Raw genomic sequence first — 20,219 nt, 5'->3', positions numbered from 1 at the left:
GATTTTGGAAGACTATTTAGTTTGGATTAGGTCAAAAAGTCTACACCAGTAATTCTGAAAATATTATTTTTTCTTTTTGTTATTATTGCATAACTTATGTGCAGATATATATTTGATTGCCATTGATGTAAAGTTTTCCCAAGCTATTGTTGAGGGATTGACCCAGTTCTTGGCTATAAAATATTTGAGAAGGGCACAGGCTGTAACACAGATGTGGCGATGGATACCCTTAAGAGATTTAGGAATAATATTTAAAATCATAGTTTGCCAAGAAAATATGTTTTTTTTTTCGTATCCCATTTTTTCCAACTGAGTTCTGAGAGAACACCAAAGTTTGTAAATATTTTTACAGCTCCAAAAGATGTGAAGTATATCTACATGTGGGAGGGAACAGAATAGATAGGTTAGGTTTTTATTGTATCCGAATTTTAGTAAGACTGCTGGGGTATAGTAGGAATTGTTGTTTATCATAAGCTGAGTGTAAATTAGGTTTTTGAAGGGGGTTAAATTCAGGGTATTATTGATTGCTTCGCACTTAGACTCCATAGAAATTTCTCCTTTTATACCATCCCAATATTTGGAAAATAGAAGTGAATGATTATACTTAATGCTTGACACAAGTTTATAGGTATTCAAAATAATTTTGTTCCGTAGGGAAAGTGATTTAATGATAGATTGTGATACTATAATGTCTTGCTCCTTCACTCTATAGTTAGAGAATTTTTGTTTTATAAGTGAGCTAATTTGCCTTAGGATAGGACCATATTTGTTAGGAGCACCAAATAAAGCTTTGACCTCGGCAACATTTTTAGAATTATAGAAGTGCCAAACTATGGCTTTCTTAACAATAGGGAAGTTTGTTAGATTGATCATTTTATTATTGATTTTTAAGTTAGGGTTTAGGTGAATAGGTTGGAGAATGGGAATAGTACTGTGTAAATTTAAGGAGGTCATCAGAATTTGAAAGATGCGAATTTTATTCTTTAGTGTAGGCAAGATCTTGAACTTGTAGTCACCATCAGGTGCAAGAAAAGGGACAGCATATGGATTGAGTTTTAACAAATATATATATAGTTGCACCAGATTTTGATCCAGGTTGGGTACCAAGTTTCAGTAGAGGGGTCAAAGCAGGCTATTTTAATTAGATGGCTAGCATTAATGAAGTCATAATATAAATTAAAATCCGGGTGACTTAATCCGCCTTTGTTCTTTGGGGTAACTAGATTCCTGTATGATATTCTAGTTGATTTAGGGAACCATAAAAACTTTGAGGTTGTGGCTTCCATTTTTCTGAAAAAAAATTTTGGAACGTTTAAGAAGATGGAGTTAAGATGAAAAAGTATTCTAGGCAAAATATTAATTTTAATGATAGCAGATTTTGATAGCAAAGAAAGATTGATGTTTTTCCATCTAATTAGATTGTTATTTATCTGATCCCAGACTCTATATAGTTTTGCTTTTATTAGTTCTTGGTGAGGGTGTGTGAAATTTATTCCTAGGTATTTAATTGTATATTTGAGAGGAATGTCAGACAGGGGGAAGTAATATTCTAAATGGTTTGCAGGGTTTGATGGAAAAATAGATGATTTAGCAGGGTTTAATTTATAATTAGCAGCCTCAGCAAAAAGATTAATAAAATTTCGAATTTTATGAAGATCGGTGTTGGGAAGCTCAAAATAGATGTTTGGGTCATCTGGAAATGCAGAATAATTTATATCAATGTTGAAGACTTTTGGGATATGGTGATAAGTCTTTTCCTTAACCCAGAGAAGGAAAGGCTCCAGATATAAATTAAAAAGATAAGGTGAGAGTGGGCAACCCTGCCTAGTGCCACTGGTAATTTTAATAGGGCGTGATAAAGTTTTATTTATATACACGGAAGTAGAGGCATTGTTATAAAGCATCTTAATAGTGTTGATAATCAGATCAGGAAAGTTAAAGAATTTCATGGCTAGGTAAAGGAAGTTTAGATCAACGTTATCAAAGGCTTTGGTAGCATCAAGGGTGAGTGCATAACGTGGGTGGTTATCACTTTTTAGAAACAACATTAATGTGTTTAAGGTAAGAGTATTGTCACACAGCTGCCTCTGTTTCATAAATCCCAACTGTTCAGGAGAAATGACTGTAGCTATAACTTTCTGAATTTTATTAGCAAAAATGATAGATAAAATTTTGATGTCAACGTTAATAAGGGCGATAGGCCTATAGCAGAGAGGGTTGGACTTGTCAGAATTTGGTTTTGGGATGAATATTGTTTTCGAATTGTTCATATATGTATCAGTAATCCCTATCGAGATGATATAATTATACATAGCAAGGAGAGTTTTAGAAAGGTGACGACTAAAAGTTTTATAAAATTCTCCTGTAAAGCCATCAGGACCTGGCACCTTATTTGGTTTAAGCTTTTCAATAGCTAGCATTATTTCATTCAGTGTTATGGGGCTGTTTAGAAGGGTGTTTTGCGCGAAGGATAATTTTGGAACAGATAGCACATTTAAGAATTTTTTGTGCATTTCATTTGGGGTCTGGTTTTGGGGGTTATAGATTTCAGTGAAGATATTTACAAAAGAGTTAACAATATCTTCATTACTGTATAAGTTTTTCCCTTTGTATTTTATTTCATTAATATAGTTTGGTCCCTCTTTGATGTTTATGAGTCCAGCTAGTGTTCTGGAGGGGGTTTGGACCCATTCCGAATATCTGTGAAGGAGTTTGAGTTCTACCAAGGATTGATTTTGTAAGTGAAATGAGTACATTTTTTTTGTATTACATGTAATTTATTTTCCAGTTCAGGAGAAAAAACCTTTTGTAGTTGTGCATCAGTCATCTTTTGCTCATTGTTGAGGTTATTGATGTACAATTTCTCTTTTTTTTTATAATAAGATGATTTTTGTATGAATATTCCTCTGATGACCGCTTTGGCCGTAGCCCATTGGATATCTAAGGGGATGGTGGATAAACAAGATTCTGTATCAAATTGTTTCAGATAATCATTAATTTCCTGCAGAACATCTTCTTTTTTAAGAATGTTACTGTTTAGTGACCAAGTGGGACTACTACCATTGTGATTCAGGTGGTGAGTGGGATTAATACAAAGTGAGATATTCGAGTGGTCGGATATACATCTAGCCTCAAGGGCAAAGTTTGTAATTTTGTTTGAAAAGATATCAGAGACCAAAAAATAATCAATTCTGGACCAGACTTTATGAGAAGCCGAATAAAACGTGAACTTATTTAGCTCTCTGTCATGGTCAAATATTAAAAAAGGGTCAACTAAGTTGAAGCTATTTATCAGATCCTGAATAGATGCAGTTACTTGCGAGGGCTGTTTCCTGTTTTTATTTGAACTATCATTCAAGGGGTCCATGAGTGCATTCCAGTCACCACCAGTAATAAAAAGATTAGGAAATTGAAGTAGTAGATTATGTATCTCATAGAAGAATAAATGCTGGTTTGTACAAGGGCTATATAGGTTTAAGAAAAGTAAAGGGGATTTTACCTGAGGGTATGAGCAGGAAAATAAACACCATCTACCATTTGGGTCAAATTTAGTATGTAGCACTTCACCAGGAAAGGAATTTTTAATTATTATTACAGTGCCTTTTGATGCAAGACTATTCCCTGCTGATATCACAAGTTTATTCCAATTTCTTTTTTTAATATTATCCCATTGAACATTTGTCATATGGGCCTCCTGTAAAAAGACGATGTTGGATTTATCCTGAAAAATCAGGTGCATAACTAGTTTCTTTTTATTGATTTCTTGAAGCTCATTTACATTCCAGGAATTCACACTAATCATCATAATTAGATTCAAAACGTAGATATATGCTAGGATATACTAAGAAAAAAGCCCTACCAGGGACGATGCAATTAATAAACACATTTTTTATATATGACAGAAAGTGTAATGTGGTAGTAAATCGTATTCTGGCATCCATGCTCCTTACCATAAACCCCATGCCTACCCACCTGTCTCCCTGAGTCATTTTTGAAAAAGTTTTAGATAGATACAAGTGATCTGTTTTTAAATATTTTCCCTTATGAAGAATAATACAAGAACAGAGCAGGGAGACATATAAACTAACATCAATAGTCCAAGCGCCAACAAACATTGGACAACTACACCATCATGCCACTCCCAAAAATGTTAAGGAATATTGAAAAACATATGTACATAGAATGGACAGTTAAAGGCAAAGTGACATTCCGGTTAGGAGTTAAAGGAGATAAAACAATACCACCATAAGTACATAATACATACAGCATTTTTTTTTAGATTATTGACCTCGAAAATTTTCATGCAAATAGGCAAGTGAGGTTGGAGTAATATAGACAATAAAAGTTACTAAGCAATTGAAACCAACACAATTTAGAACCAGAACTATTAATAACCATTACAGCAGATAGTAACGCAGGTTCTATTTATAACTGGCATAGCAGTAAGTACCATCATAACCTAATACTATGTTTTGGTCTCCTGTCTGGAGAAGGGACAGTCAACTTAGATAAGTTCTAACTGAGCATACTGCTCTAAAGGGAGGTTAAGGAAGGGGGTAATTATAACAAGAAAAATTACAGGTTAAATATATATATATGTCAACAAACAGAATAGCTCTGAGTAATGTAAATACATTTTTTACCTATCTAGATATCTAGCTGGGTTTACTAAATATGCATTACACACAGAATTACATAACAATAGGATTAAAGAAGGAAAGACAGAAACAAGAGCATTAATTGACAACTTAAGCAGATGATTGGATTTTCACTAAATGCAGTTCACAATAAACTACATAACTCGCATATCATCACTAACCAATAAAAAACACAGTTTAGCCAGCCTTTTCAGCAAGAAAGCAAGTTTTAGCAAGCCGGCTAATTAAAACAAGCACAAGCATACAGCATATCAAGCTCACTTGCTCTGTAGATCCACCTTCATTGGGAGAAAGAACAAGCCATTCATATCCTGCACTTTCAGTATAGAATTAAAAAATCATGACTCATGAATCGTGATTGAATCATGGTGAAAGTAGTCAAAATGTTAATTTGTGTTACCATGCAACAACAGATACATTTCAAACTTGAAGACATATTTTCAGTAAAGGTAGCACAGCTGTGAAGCAGGCTAATGGATTACTAAACAGGCAATTGTCTTTAGCTGTCTTTAAATAACTTTGACAATTGCATAGGCTTTTTATTTTACTCACAGAGTCTGAGTTTGTATCACAAACACTTTCACAATGAGCACTTAAACACACACCTAAATACTAAATAGAAAACTAAATGTGAACACATAAAATATTGTTTTTGAAAAACTGAAAGGCACAGGAAAAGCATGTCTGAAGTATGGCATTGTAGTTTTGCAACATGACCAGCAGAAGGCAGCTACTATACAGTTTGATATGAAAGACTTCTGACAAAGTGATGTACTTGTATTGTTAGAAAAAAACTATATTGTAATAAATTCATTACTTAAACATAAGATTAGGCTGCTGAATTACCCTGACCAGAGTCCTTTATAGTCCATTTAAATTACCTCCATCCTGAAGTGTCCAGAAAGTGTTGTTTTAGATCCATTTCTTCTTCCCTAAGCTCTAATTCATGATATTAGCATTCCCAGAAATGCACTGCTTCTTCTTCTTCTGTTGCAACATCCGACCTTGTGATGTCATTGGCTGATGTTCCTGTTGCATTCTGGGTAATGGCATGTTGAAACGGCCCTGGGAGCTTAGGGAAACCCTTGTGGAGCTTTAAATAAGGCCTCAACATGCCATAGTGAGGCTCGTGCACTGATACAAATGGGCCAACATATTGCTGAAGAGCTAGAAAGGAAAATAAAAACAAAAAAAAAGCCAGGACATCCAGATGATGGTAAAAATAAGCTGGGAAGATGACAGGGTAAGTTAGAATCAGTTAGCAGTGTTATAAAGCCAGCAGAGATAGGTTTTTGTAGGTGTAATCATCTTGATTATACTATTTGTTAGTCTTAACAGTAATTCATAGCTTTTAAGCATATACTGTATTATCTTGATTATATTATTTTATTAGCTTTAACAGTATAGCTAGTTAAGCAGGTAGTTCCTTAAAAGCTTGCATAAAAACTTTTTTTGCTTCATCTGCAGAGTGTATTAGGAACTTCTGATCCCCATAGCTGAAGGAGAGGATGGCTGGATATTTCATCTGGAAGCATAATTTTTTTTTGATTAACAAAGCACAAAAAGGAACTAGAGCTTGTCTTTGAGCCTTAATGGGCTGGGGTAAATCCTGTGCTATTGTAATCCTGTGACCTCTCCATGAAATGTTATTTTTCTTTTTTGCAGCCATGAGGAGTGTGGTAACATGTGCAGCATTTAGTAGCCTTGCATAAATCTGCCTAGGAAAACCCTCATCTTGTGATCTTCATAATGCTCTATGAGCTCTTTCAATAATGATTTCTTTAGCTAAGATTTTATTTTCAGTAATGTGTTCAAAAATCTCAGTTAGTATGACTGGTAGTTGTACTTGGTCAAACTTTTCTGGAATGCCACGTATTAGAATGTTGTTTCTCCTACTGCATGCTTCTAAGTCTATTATTTTTTGCTGTAAGTCACTAATAATTTTGTCATTTGTATTTACCTTGGTTTGGAAATCTTGTATTTGCTTTGAATTCTCCTCAGTTTTCTTGTCAGTAAGATTAATTCTGGATGTAATTTGGTCTAGATTAGAACCAAATGAATTTAATTTGTCTGAGAATAATTTGAAATCTTCATGCAAGGGCTGTAATGCTGTTTTAAGGTCATCTAGTGAGAGAACAGACTCACCTTTAGATTTAGCAGCTCCTTTATTTGAATCCTGTGTTGATTTATTTATTCTCTGCCTCTTAGCTGTTACATCCTTTTCAGGTGACATTAGAGAAGATAGTTTGGTTTTAGAAGTTATAGCATCCATGGATTCTTGTTGGTTAGCCATCACTGGGTGAATTAAAGTGTAGGGTTAGGCCACAAGGGAGTGACTTAGAGAGTTCTCCTTTAACTTTTCTTGTTTAGAACTCAGAACTCAGTCCTTCAGAGAAAATTATGCCACCATGCGGTTGCGGCCTTCAGCCAGTCACTAGAGGTAAGCCCTTGCAGAAAAATGACAGCATTTTACTTTTTAGACCAAAATGCTGCTATAGGTCTTTTCCATGAAGTGTAGTTTAGAAGAAATATTCCTTTCCTGTTCAATTCGGTGCCAGATGCAGGTTTTTTTGAGCAGATAGATTTGGTTGATACAGGAGCAGCAGAAAGTGTGTGTTCAGTGCTCGGCGGCCATCTAGAACCCCCCAAAAATAATAAATGTACAAATAACATTTGTACAGTGTCATATTACTGTAGAGGATGTTACAGTTGATTGTATGCAGAATGATTTTAGTTCTTGCTGCAAAGCTGTTTGTCTAGCAAAGAGGGATAAGGGACTCTTACTGTGTTCCAAAGGTTCATTGAAGTCAGAATTCAGATCCAGACCTATGTGGAAATATTTCATGTATACTAACAAACATTTTGTAGTGCTTATTTCATAGCGTGCTCTTCATTTGAACTACTTTATCATTTTATTTATGCTTCAGTCCCCTGCTGCAAAGCTCTTTGTGTGGCAAAGAGGGATAAGGCAAACATACTGTGTTCTGAAAATCATTGTAGTGAAAGTTCAAGTTCAGAACTATGCAGGAATTTCTCATTTGTACTAGAAATTTGCAGTGTGTATGTCATAGATTGTTTTTCCTCATTTCAACTACTTTTCCCTTTTTTATTTGACAGAGAAAATGAAAGGCAGGTTTGGCTGTACTCATCCCTTTTGTGCAAAGTGAGGAAGTGTGCACATTGGACTAATGGCCCACCCAAGAAGCAGACATAACACCTGTAGAACACCTGTAAACAGGGCATCTGTAAAAGAGCAAATGGCTAAAACAATATATTGTTGCAATGTCTGCTTTCACATGGTGGCTAGCATGATTCCCTAACTCCTGCAGACAGAAATTAAACAGCCAATAATTGAAACAGGGTACATCAAATTAATTCTGTTGGGTATCGCACAAACCTGCTAAGTGGCATGGCATGATGGTTAACACAGAGACCTTAAGAATGATTATGAAATTAGAAAATGTCATGCAATTAGTTATGTGGCAGCAGGTGTAAGTGTAGGGTTGGAGTAAAGATGGTCCTGGATTCTAGTACAGGGTGTGCAACCTAATTTTACTGTTGTGACTGTGCAGTTTATAGCAATGAACTGAAAAATAGGCAAGTGTCATTTAAACATTCGTCTGAAAACAGGTGTAAGTGTAGAACTGCCATACAGATGTTTCTGGGTTGTAATAAAGGATATTCCATACACTTTACTGTTGTTCCACTTCCCATTATATTGGCGCTCACTTATAACACTTTAGATAGTGGAGCTGATACAAATTATATGTATGAGGGATGAGACACCATTATTTTGTTTTCAGATGTATAAATGAAGGTATGCTGTCTACTGTATTTCTATAAGTATAATTCTACTATCTGGACTTGCATGGGCTCACAATTACATAAGATTCATACACAACTGGATCTATATCCAATAACCTTGTCAGGTCACACACATAAATATGTAACAGCTCAAACTGTCACCAGTATTTACATATGATTCCAGACTATGTCTGAGCAGCACTTCTTCCGTGGCCAAGATGGAAGAAAATGTTATGTCCCTTATGCCTAGGTGTGAATCCCACAGTGTAAAAATCAATTTTATCAGTGTATAAAATCAAAAACAAAGTTGTCATGCCCTACATTTATGTCTGCAAACTTATCTGACCTAACAGTTAGCTTCCAATTTCCAATTTATATTTCCAGACTGAATCAGTAGACACCTCTCAAACTAAGGTCAAGTGACAGATTAACCTTCCAGTTTCAAGTATTTACATCCTGAATGCTTGGCACTGCTGCACATTGCTTACATCAGACAAACGTGGTTGGCATTTTTGCTTGGGTTTGCTTACTACCAACAAATGAGACAACTGGAATTGGTGGGAAAGCATCAGTTTCCATTGCTCTAGTTCATCTGGGAGACATGGCTGGTATTAGAGATGAAGGTGCCAAGTTTAGGACACAGAGGTAGGATGTCCAGGAGTCTAGGATATTTACTGGACTCCTGGTAAAAGCCACAGCCAAAGGCTTTTGCAGGGAAACTATTCTGGCTCCCAGTACAAGTCTGAGGCATGGAATTGTTTTCCCCAGGCTGTATCTAGTGTCACTGTTATCCCACACACTGAGGAGCAGTGTAGGCATCATTTTAATGACCTATGCAGGCATAAAAAGGGATACTCTCAACCGTTGGCTAACTGACTTTGACTTTGTGGACATCCCACAACTGTGTAAGTATGACAGCAAGAGAGCACTTGTAAGACTTAGAAAGCTAAATATAGGCAAGATTGATGTGCATGATCTTCTGTTCTTCTCTGTTCTTTCTCTAGTTCCCACTGAATGTGAGTTCAATCAGCAGTCTCATGTTTCTTGACTGGAGAGGCTGAGGGAAGCAAGTGGTATGCATGCAGCAGAAGAGAAGTGTTATTGCAGTTTTAAAAGTCGAAGATAGCTTTTCTGGTCTTTTATAGAGCTGTATCAAATTGAGCATGCATATCCCAACTGTATGCATACATTACTCTGTAGTAGAAACCAAGTGTAGGAGTCGAATATTTGACTATAGTCAGAGGTCACAGGTTCACATGCCACAATTCACAACTATACAATACTGTTATTTCTTCAATAATATTTACATTAAATTAAAAACTTTATACCAATGGCACAAATGCCCTGCTGTAAACTACTGTAAACTATAATATGTATAATTGGAACGCAGACAAATGATTGGTGCCAAACTCATGGACTGAATCTTACAGCAAAAAATGCTTCATTGTTCCCCTTTGGCAATGAAGTAACCCTGCTAATTATAATATACATAGCACCCCTCTAAGCTCAAACACATCTTGTGAGAATTGGGAACCCATGTTGATGGCAATATACACTTCAATCACTATGTGTCCATAATGGTGAGACACACACATTCTACATTGCAGTCAATTTTGTGTGTGTGTGTGTGTGTGTGTGTGTGTGTGTGTGTGTGTGTGTGTGTGTGTGTGTGTGTGTGTGTGTGTGTGTGTGTGTGTGTGTGTGTGTGTGTGTGTGTGTAGCCAGAAGAGCAGAAGTGTGTATCCTACAGTTACCTCTGCAGTCCCATGGATTGGCAGTATTTTGAGACGTGTACATGCCTGCACATCCATTTCATGCAGGCCTCCCAAAATCTTCTCTCCAACATGCCCTGCTGATGTCATCCAATATGTTCACCTGCAGTCTTGTAAAAGTCAGAGTTGACCTGTGTCATTTGCTTAAATAGAGAGTTCTGCAGTCTGTGCACTTAGATAGGAAGGAGTACTATTCTCACTGCAGTCAACTGGATATGTGTGTGTGTGTGTGTGTGTGTGTGTGTGTGTGTGTGTGTGTGTGTGTGTGTGTGTGTGTGTGTGTGTGCATATGCTTGACATTAAAAAGAGCCTTTTACACCAGCATGTGGGACACTGTTATTGCCATATTGTTCTTACCAGACACTGCTCATGTCATCAGCTATATGTGATTTGTGGATGTGCACTATTCCTACTAGTCAGAGGCCAGGTAAAAGTCATCTCATGTTCTAAGATACAGATTACACTAACCCATATTTCAGTCTATGCACATGCATCATGTCATGGTTTGTATGCACTTTGTTTTCTTGGTCAGTAACCCGTGTGGTCTCTCCAGCTGTGCATGTGTCTGGTGAGGTGAAAGAGAACAATATACTTTATATTATTGTTCTGAAGAGGTTTGAGTACAGCGCTGTAATTTAATCCTGAGATCTCAATACCATGGCATGACTGATGATGTGCACAACATAGACTTTCAATACCAGCGTGGACATTTGGCTGACAAAGTTCAGAGAGCTACATATGTGTGTTCCCAGGTCTTGCATCACTGGTTTCAGTTTAGCAGGACTGTTGTCAGTGCTGTAATTAGCAGGGAATTCCATTTTGCAGAAGGCCAAAGTAAAGACACATTTTTGCATTTATTTGGATACAGTGCGGCTTTGTCATCAATCATTTGTCTGTGTTAGCCTCCCCTGTAATATATTATCATCATAAGTGGACTCAATGAGTGCACCCAGTATGCAAAAATCAGCAAACATGGTAAGCCAAAGGAGATATATTTTAGTCTGAAATGTTGATAAATAGATTCTTTCCAGTAAAAGGCCAAGGACAGATCCCTGGGATGCACCAATGGTGACAGGTCTACTAGTACAGGGTGATTCACCAATTTTCACAGTATGTGTTCTGTGAGTGAGCCAGTTGGTTACCCATCTAGTGACATGAGGTTTATTCCCCAGCTGGGAGAATTCTCAATGATCTCTGCATGGGGGATTGTATTCAAACCTTAGTCCATTTGACGATAGCCAGCATGCACTGTATTATCTACATCCAGGCCTATCACACAAAATCAATGGGCTGTGACAACATTACAGATACATATCATGTAACTCATCATGTACACTTTCCTGACATGGTTGCATACACACTTCCACACACCCTCCACACAGACTATGTTGCTGTAGAATGGTGTTTTCAACATTCATCCATGTGAGTTGGGGGATAGCACCCAATGCATGCATGTATAGATACATCCTGACTTTCCTCATCTGTGAAGCAGACCAACATGTCATCATGGACATTTTTTAAATGGACACTAATGATATCCCAGGTGTGTAAAATAGACCTGTGTGAGTTGTTAAAGCTACATCATGTCTGTTATGTCTGTTAGATATCCTCAAGAGATCATCGAGAGCATGCATGACAATAACACTAGCAGCCTTTTGAACTTGACAAGGCCAAGGCATATGACACAAATCCACAATGAAGTATTCACTCAACGCTATCAGATGTGGTCATATATATCTATATCACCAAATGGGTAGAACAGTTTATCACATACATGGCATCTAAATATTTTGACATGTGTGAAGTGATCTATATCTCAGGTCCAGTGATCAGGTCTGTACATCAGGTCTGTCTGCTAGGCCCTTTCCTGTCCATTATTTAAGTGATGGACATCAAAGATGATGTACACGTCCTGTGTCCAAACAGTTGTCTGAAGGACTACAGATTGTGGGCAATCATTGACTCCAGTTGTGATATTAGAGCTCCCTATCAAGAATGGCATTTTCATTGCACTTACATCAACCATGCCATTCATCGAACTGTTCATACTGAGATTGCTGTCCAGTGAAGATCGGGAAATTTGCCCTTTCCTCATTGTGGTGTGATCTTGGAGATGGTATATATAATTAGTGGGGGGGAGGGGGGCACATGAGTGGAATTCGATAAAAGGCATTTCCAATGAAATGCCGTTTGTTGAAGTGTTACTTCGATGAAGTGATATAGACCCAATATTAGTATAAAATTAGTATAATACAGACGGTATTGACACACACCAAAGTTTGCTGCCACAGCCATGACAACATCTGCAATGACAAGAAAATATGGGGGGATTTGTTAATGTCAGAAAAACAAACACACAACCCAAGTATAATGCGGACATCATACCCTATAATCAGACCAATAGATATGTGATCTGTGTCCTGGGGTAAATGGTAAGTGGAACATCCACCAGCATATGGTCACAGTGCTGACTACTCCCTTGTATGTAATACAACTACTGATTATGTGAAGGACATTCACATCAGAGGCCATAATACCTCCATAGTTCACAGCCTTCATCACACCAGTAACTGAATACAATGCCCCCTTCTTCATGTACTGCCCTATACCTCTTTCAGTGATGTGTAAGTGAAGTGTACCACTTTTGCCACAGTGAGCTGTCAAACATCTTATTGGCCATACCTGGGTATTCTTTCCGTTGCATAAACATTAGTGTCTGATAGTGTAGAACCCCCATCAAGGTGTTACCCCAGATGCATGTATGATATCTGTTCCAGTGATGCACACAGTACATATATAGCTTTTTAACAATATTGATGGTATGTTTTACATTTGTGATAGTGCGGATTGTGCTCTCTCTCTCTCTCTCTCTCTCTATATATATATATATATATATATATATATATATATATATATATCCAGTGTCTGTCAGCCTGGGATGACATGCTCGACAAGCCACGTTGCTTCGCTAGGGACGGCTTGCACCTGTCACCCCTGGGCTTTTGGATATTGGCAAAGGCTCTTGCCACCTCCATAGTGTCTTTTTTAGGCAAGGCTCAAAAGTCAAACCCACCTCCATAGACAGCACAAGGAACAAGAGACTAAGGGTAATGCTGCTAAATGCCAGAAGTCTTAACCTCAAGATGCATGCACTCGAAGCTCTCCTCAGTATGGAGAACATCGATATCTGTGCAGTGACAGAAACCTGGTTCAAGGCTCCAGAGCACTCCAGCACTACCAGGTTATACCTCATATCATGCTTTTTGGCCCCAAAACCTGGACTGAATAACAAAAGGAGGGGGAGTTTCCATATTTATCAAGGATCTCCACACCTCCAGGTTAGTGGCATTGCACAAAGTATCGGAGACCATCCATGTGCAACTGACAGTGGGCAAGACTGCTTTTCAGTTTATAGCATCCTACAGACCACCCTCTCAAAGTCAGGAATCCCACTCGGCTTTCCTGAAAACATTGGAGAACATGAAAATCTCTCCAAACACCATTATATTGGGTGACTTCAACTACCCAAACATAGACTGGGAGCATTACTCAAGCCCCAGCACCTTAGCCCAAAGGTTCCTTGAATTTATAAACTCAAATGCTATGGAACAACTAGTTACCACTCCCACAAGAGGAGATAACATACTAGACCTGATCATTACCAACATGGTGACTCTATGCTCCATACCAGAAGTATATCCCTCATTGGTAAGATCAGACCATAAATTAATTTCACGGGATATCCACATCCCGACCCCACCCCCAGCCCAGAAAACCACAGTGAAAAACTTCTCAAAAGCAAACTTCACACTTCTCAAAACTGAAGTGGAATCCTTCAAGGCCCCAGGGCCAGTGGAAACTATGGCCTAAACTGCAGAATCCTATATAAACACATTCTACGGACATCTCCAGGTATGCATGGATCATGCTATCCCAAACAAAATCAAGACCCATTTATCCAAAGGCAGGCGTCCAGTCTGGTGGACCCCAACCATAAATAAACTGTACAATAGAAGGAGGAAGCTACTACATGAAAGAGCAAAATCCCTAAAAGGGAAGGCATCTCTGATCAGTACTAGCAAAAAATTACGATCCCTCATAAAATCCTCCAAGGCCAGCTTCGAGAGAAAAATTGCACAGGACACTAAAGACAATCATAAGGCTTTTTTCAGTTATGTTAGGAACCTGGGATGCAACTCCCAGACTTGTTCTGAGTTGATTCTAAATAACAAAAAATACACTGAACACACAGACATCGCCAATATCCTGGCAGACAGATTCATTGCAAACTTCTCCACCCCCTCCCCCCCAAAAGAGCAAGTATCTATCCCAGCAGAGTGCAGCCTCCCAAACATCTCTGATGCTCAGGTGAAGGCTGCCCTCTCCAAAGCAAAAAACACTGCTTCCATGGGACCAGATGGCGTCCCGGGTTGCGTCCTGCATGAACTCCAAGAAGAACTAATCCCTCAAGTAAAACTGCTGTACAATCTCAGCCTCACTACAGGATATGTGCCCAAAGAATGGCGTACAGCAACAGTGGTCCCACTCCACAAAGGTGGCACCTCTACGGACCCTGGAAACTATCGCCCCATAAGCCTGACTAGCCTAGTCTGCAAGGCTATGGAGAGGATCATCATGGAACTCATAAACAAAGACATTGGGGACCTACAGACACTAGATCCTACCCAATTTAGCTTTGTCAAGGGCAGATACTGCCTTTTGAACCTGGTCGACTTCTTCAAAACAGTCATCAAGGCCATAGATGAAGGGAAGGTAGTCCACACAGCCTATCTGGACCTTGCAAAGGCATTTGACACAATACCCCACTCGGGCATCATAGATAAGCTATCCAGCCTAAATATAAACCCCTATGTCACAAGATGGGTCGCAAACTGTCTCAAAGACAAAACCCACAGTGTCAGAGTTGCTGGAGCCATGTCAGACTCGAAACCGGTCACAAATGGCATCCCACAAGGTTCTGTCCTGGGACCTCTCTTGTTCGGTATTTACTTTTCTGAGGTACAGGCCAGTGTGGGAGGACTATGGCTCACCAAGTTCGCAGATGACTGCAAACTGGGCGCCATAATCGACTCCCCAGCTGACACAAACATCCTTCAAAAAGGTCTCGCAGAGACGGATAACTGGTGCCAGAGCCATGGTCTAAAGCTAAATTCCAAAAAGTGTATAGTCATACCCTTTGGCAAAAACAATGTGCCCACAAATTACCACATAGGTGGTAGCCCATTAAGTACAGAGAAAGTAATTAGGGATCTGGGGATCCAAGTTGATAGCAATCTCTCCTTTGACAACCACATTGCCAAAGTGGTTAGAAAGACCTTCTACATAGCCCACCTCATCATGAAAGGATTGACATCTAGATCAAGAGAGGTAATCATGCCCCTTTATTCATCCCTCATCAGGCCCATCATAGAATACAATGCCCCCTTTGGGATGTATCTTACCCGACACCTGCAGCAATTAGAAAGACCCCAAAAGTACCTCACCAGGAGGATCAAGGGACTCAAACAGATGCCATATGCTGCTCGTTTAAAAAAACTCCAGCTCTACTCAGTTGCATACCGCCTACTTCAAGGCGATCTATGCCTGACATATAAGGCTATGTCCAACCCAGAATTAATGGACATGCTCCACCTCAGTAAATCTAAATCCCTTAGAGCCACGCGCTCGAGGGACTTGAACCTCAGCACAGAAATAAATAGAACATGCTGGAGGGACAGATTCATAACCCAGAGGCTCCCTTCACTCTGGAATAGAATTCCAATTCATGTTAGGCAGAGCACCTCACTGAGTCTCTTCAAGAAGAATCTTGATGAGTGGATGGGGGATCGTAGGTTTGTCCCAGGGATTACTTCCATGTCACTATTAGACAGAGGCACAGTAAACTGAACTTTATAAAGGGCACAGTATATTCAAATCAAGGGGTGGCATAAGCCAAACACAATCGGGCTAGGCTTATAAATGCCCCAGGGTGCAGATAGCCTATTATGAACCTATATATATATATATATATATATATATATATATATATATATATATATATATATATATATACTTATATGCCATGCACACCAGTCAGCTGGCCTGTACTGATCAAAATGTCACATACAGGTATAGTAGTGTCCCTCCCTACATGTCCAGCAGATGTTACAGTGTGAGGATGGTGTGCTTGATTTTCCTCATAGATTGTTGACATGTCATAATAGTTGTACAAGTGTGTTTGTGCAGAATCATCTCTGATCACTCATAACCACAAGTTATGTCAGAGACATGGGATTACTGGTGGTGTTATTCTGATATTGTCCATGATTGTGCACGCTTCTTTTACTGTTGTCCATGAGCCTGTAAATGTGTCCCACTTGTTGGAGACCTCTGCTGAGATTACACTCATATTCAGGAAGTCAGTTTGCACAGCTTCACAATATGCACCCTACCTTGATTGTATATAACATCCCTGATAGATGTGCTCTGCATTGTTCATGTAAGGATGCTTATCTCACAAAGACATCTTCTCCATTGTTATGTCACCTTGTGTAACAGTCGCATGATACACATTTTCACTGTGTAATCCTACTAAACCATACTGACATGTGATTGATGTTCCTGCTACAACTGTCTTTCATTAACATACACTCATCTGTTGTACATTAGGATGTTTCATTTGTCCTCTATCCCTCTGTTCATTCCTAGAATGCATCTCTGTGTCCTTATTCAACACACATACTTCTCTGACTGTTTATTTTACATGGCAGTCATGCCCCCTTACAGATCATTTACACAACATTTGTACAGAATGCTTGGAATGTGATTTCACAACACTCTGCACTGCATACGCTGTCCTGTACTTGTTTGGACCATATACATGACTATATGTTAAGCCCTGGTAATCATTGTGGCATTTTGCACAATCCTGCTAAACTACTTTGCTTTCAGGTAACTAAGTTTCCTATCTGTGGTGCTTTACATGGTTTCCGGGCCAGCAACACTGTTGTCAGCAACGAAACTTCACTTGTTTACGTTTAAATGTGTTGCGCTGCATGAATATGTAATTAGTGCTGTTGCTTGCCACGCATTGTGACGAAAGCACGTAAACTCCATTTAGGCTAAGAATGAAGTCTACACATAGTTTATCGAATCCTAGGGTTGTAACAAAAAGTACTAAAATAGATTCAAATAAAATGCTCTTGATTACTATTTGTTTAATTGGAAAATGTAAGTTTTGTTTAAATAAAAGGTTTTACTAACAGAAACTACAACAAAACAGGAACACAAAACTTTAGTGCAAACAAGTCTTTTTATTTTATTTCAAATGTGGCACCAGTTTTCTAAGGTACCAGTTATTAGCTTAATCAATAAACATATAAACCGTTCTCTCAAAAAAAAACACAAAACACAAAATTCATTATTAAAAAGTCATTTCTTCTGCATGTGTTAACAGTACAAGTAAATAGGATCTAAATGTATTTACCTCTTTTGATCTTGCCATATCCCCAGGTTCCTGACTTCAATTGTTCCACCTCTCCGTTTAACTCCCAGTGGACTTAATCTAAACTGATCTGCTTAAAAATATTTAAGCAGTGATGGAGGCTTCTCCACTTTGTCCTGAAATAGTGGCTCTAAATCCAAACCACTGATCTCTAAATATAATACTTTTAAGTCTGCAATAAGCTAGAAAAACAAGAAATGCACATTGGACCATTTTTTTACTTCATGAACCCTTTACATAACCCATGGTGATAGAGTTGTCAGCAAGATACTAATAGTTGGAATTCTGTAGATAGGAAACTGGACATTGGGAAGTCATAGATAACTTGAAATAAATACAGTTTAGCAACCTCTTTGGATGTGCACCATATGAATGTAGGGAAAAGTGAAATATAAGATAAGCTTGTGGATGCCAGTATTCAGCTGAGTTCCAAAAAAGTGTCCTTTCTATGAGCAAAACTATTTACCAGGAGGACAAACCTGATAAGATCAAGTGCTTTTAATGCTGTTGCAGCTGTTTTTCCTAGTCTTTTGTCTCTCTGGGTAAGCTTATCCATTCCCTTACCTGCCTGCATAATTTACAACTTGTTCCTTCACTTATCTATTTGTGCTAGATTCTGAAGTCTCTTTCTATGACTGTAGTCATCCATCTGCAAGGTTTGATTGGAATGTTAATCTATGCTATCCAATAAATGCAGATTTGGTAAGATATATATAGTGACAGCTAAGCGGCCTAAAGTGTTCAAATGGATTTCTGAATGCATGAAACATATTTAGTTAAATAAACAATTAAATGTTTATAATTTTTGATAAAAGACAGATGTTTTCCAAAAGAAAATTGTATTTTATTTATTTATTTATTTATTTTCAATTCTTGAACCTAACACACTGCCATTAATTAATATGACCAATTCTATGGCTGCTGATCTCAGAAGAAAGTAAATACTCCCATTTCTGGCAATTGTAAGAGTGAAAGGGATGTTTGAACTCTAGTTTTCACAGTATTATTTATAGATTCATAGACTGTTACTAGGCTAAGGACCCAAAAGGCCTTTCTAAGCCTAGCCAAGTTTCCCAAAAGAATAATGATGTCCTGCATCCAAATCGGACATTGAGGGCTAAGCCTTTATAAGCTACCTCACTCATAAGCGACTTGGGTTTTAGGTCTGGTATGAATTGCCTTTTCCCCATCCAATTGTCTAGTTTCTGCTTAAACTGGGTAATAGACAAACTCAGACTCACATGGATGGGAAGCCTGTTCCATGGGAGGGACAGTCTCTGGAACACATATCTGTCTCTCCAGCATGTTCTGTTTATGTGACAGACAAAATTCAAGTCCTGATACCTTGTATTTCTGGTAATCTTTGACTTATGAATATGTATGACATTCATATGTATGGGATTTGTGGATGCCTTGCAAGTCAGGCATAGATCACCCTTCAGCAATCTATAGGAGACTGAGTAGATGGAACTGGATTTAAGGTGCTCTGTATAAGGCAGATTTGTTATGCCTTGTATTCTTTTTGTAAGGAACCTTTGAGGTCACCGTAGTTGCTGCATATGCCTGGTGAGGCACATACTAAAGGGAGCATTGTACTCTTATGATTGGTCTGATAAGGGTGGAGTACAGATAATGACCTCTTTGGACCTAGATGCCATGCCCTTACTTATAAGCTGTGCAATATAAAAGCATTTCCTCACCACTGTGGCCACATGGTGGTCAAAGGTAATGCTACTGCCAACATGCGTACCCAGATCCCTGACCACTGGGTCGACTCTTAGGGGTATATTATCAACATGGTAATTAGCCAGAATGGTTGATTTCAGAAAGGATACAATTATGAATTTCTTAGCATTGACTTTAAAACCATGGCTTTGGCACCATTTATTAGTCAGAGACAGACATTCTTGAAGAATGCTAGTGTTTGCAGGGGAGTTGATGATAACTCCCAGCTTGCAATCATCTGCAAACTTAGTCAGCCATAAACCTTCAGCATTTGCTTCCATTTCAGAGAAATAGATGCCAAAAAGGAGAGGACCCAGTACCGAGCCCTGGGGGACACCACTAGTGAGTGGCCTGTTGGTGGAGGTGGCCTCACCTATTTTCCTTCTGCAGATTTGTAACACTGTGTTTAATGACTCCATTTTCCATTTACATTTGTTGGGCTTGACTTCACCAAAGTTCCTGTACTCTTCATTCCACAGGAAAACAGTTATACAGAGTTTTAGTAGTACAAACAACAGATGATGCTCTCCACAGCTGATAAAAAATCCTTTATTCACTGCAGTAGTAAGCGCTTTCACGTTGTTACAAATGCTTCATCAGACTTATAAAACAAATATATTCACAAACTTCTTTAAAAGCATTCACCAATTAAAAACAACCAATCAAAATACTAATGTAAAATGATCAATTTCATCACTTTCAAAATAAAAGTGTATTCACAATTGTGTGTGCCTAAAAAGAAGTACCTCTTGCCAA

Source organism: Protopterus annectens, chromosome 4.part1, assembly GCF_019279795.1.
Source record: "Protopterus annectens isolate FY-2018-M chromosome 4.part1, PAN1.0, whole genome shotgun sequence".
Taxonomy (NCBI): Eukaryota; Metazoa; Chordata; order Ceratodontiformes; family Protopteridae; genus Protopterus; species Protopterus annectens.
This window is presented reverse-complemented; position numbering follows the sequence as displayed.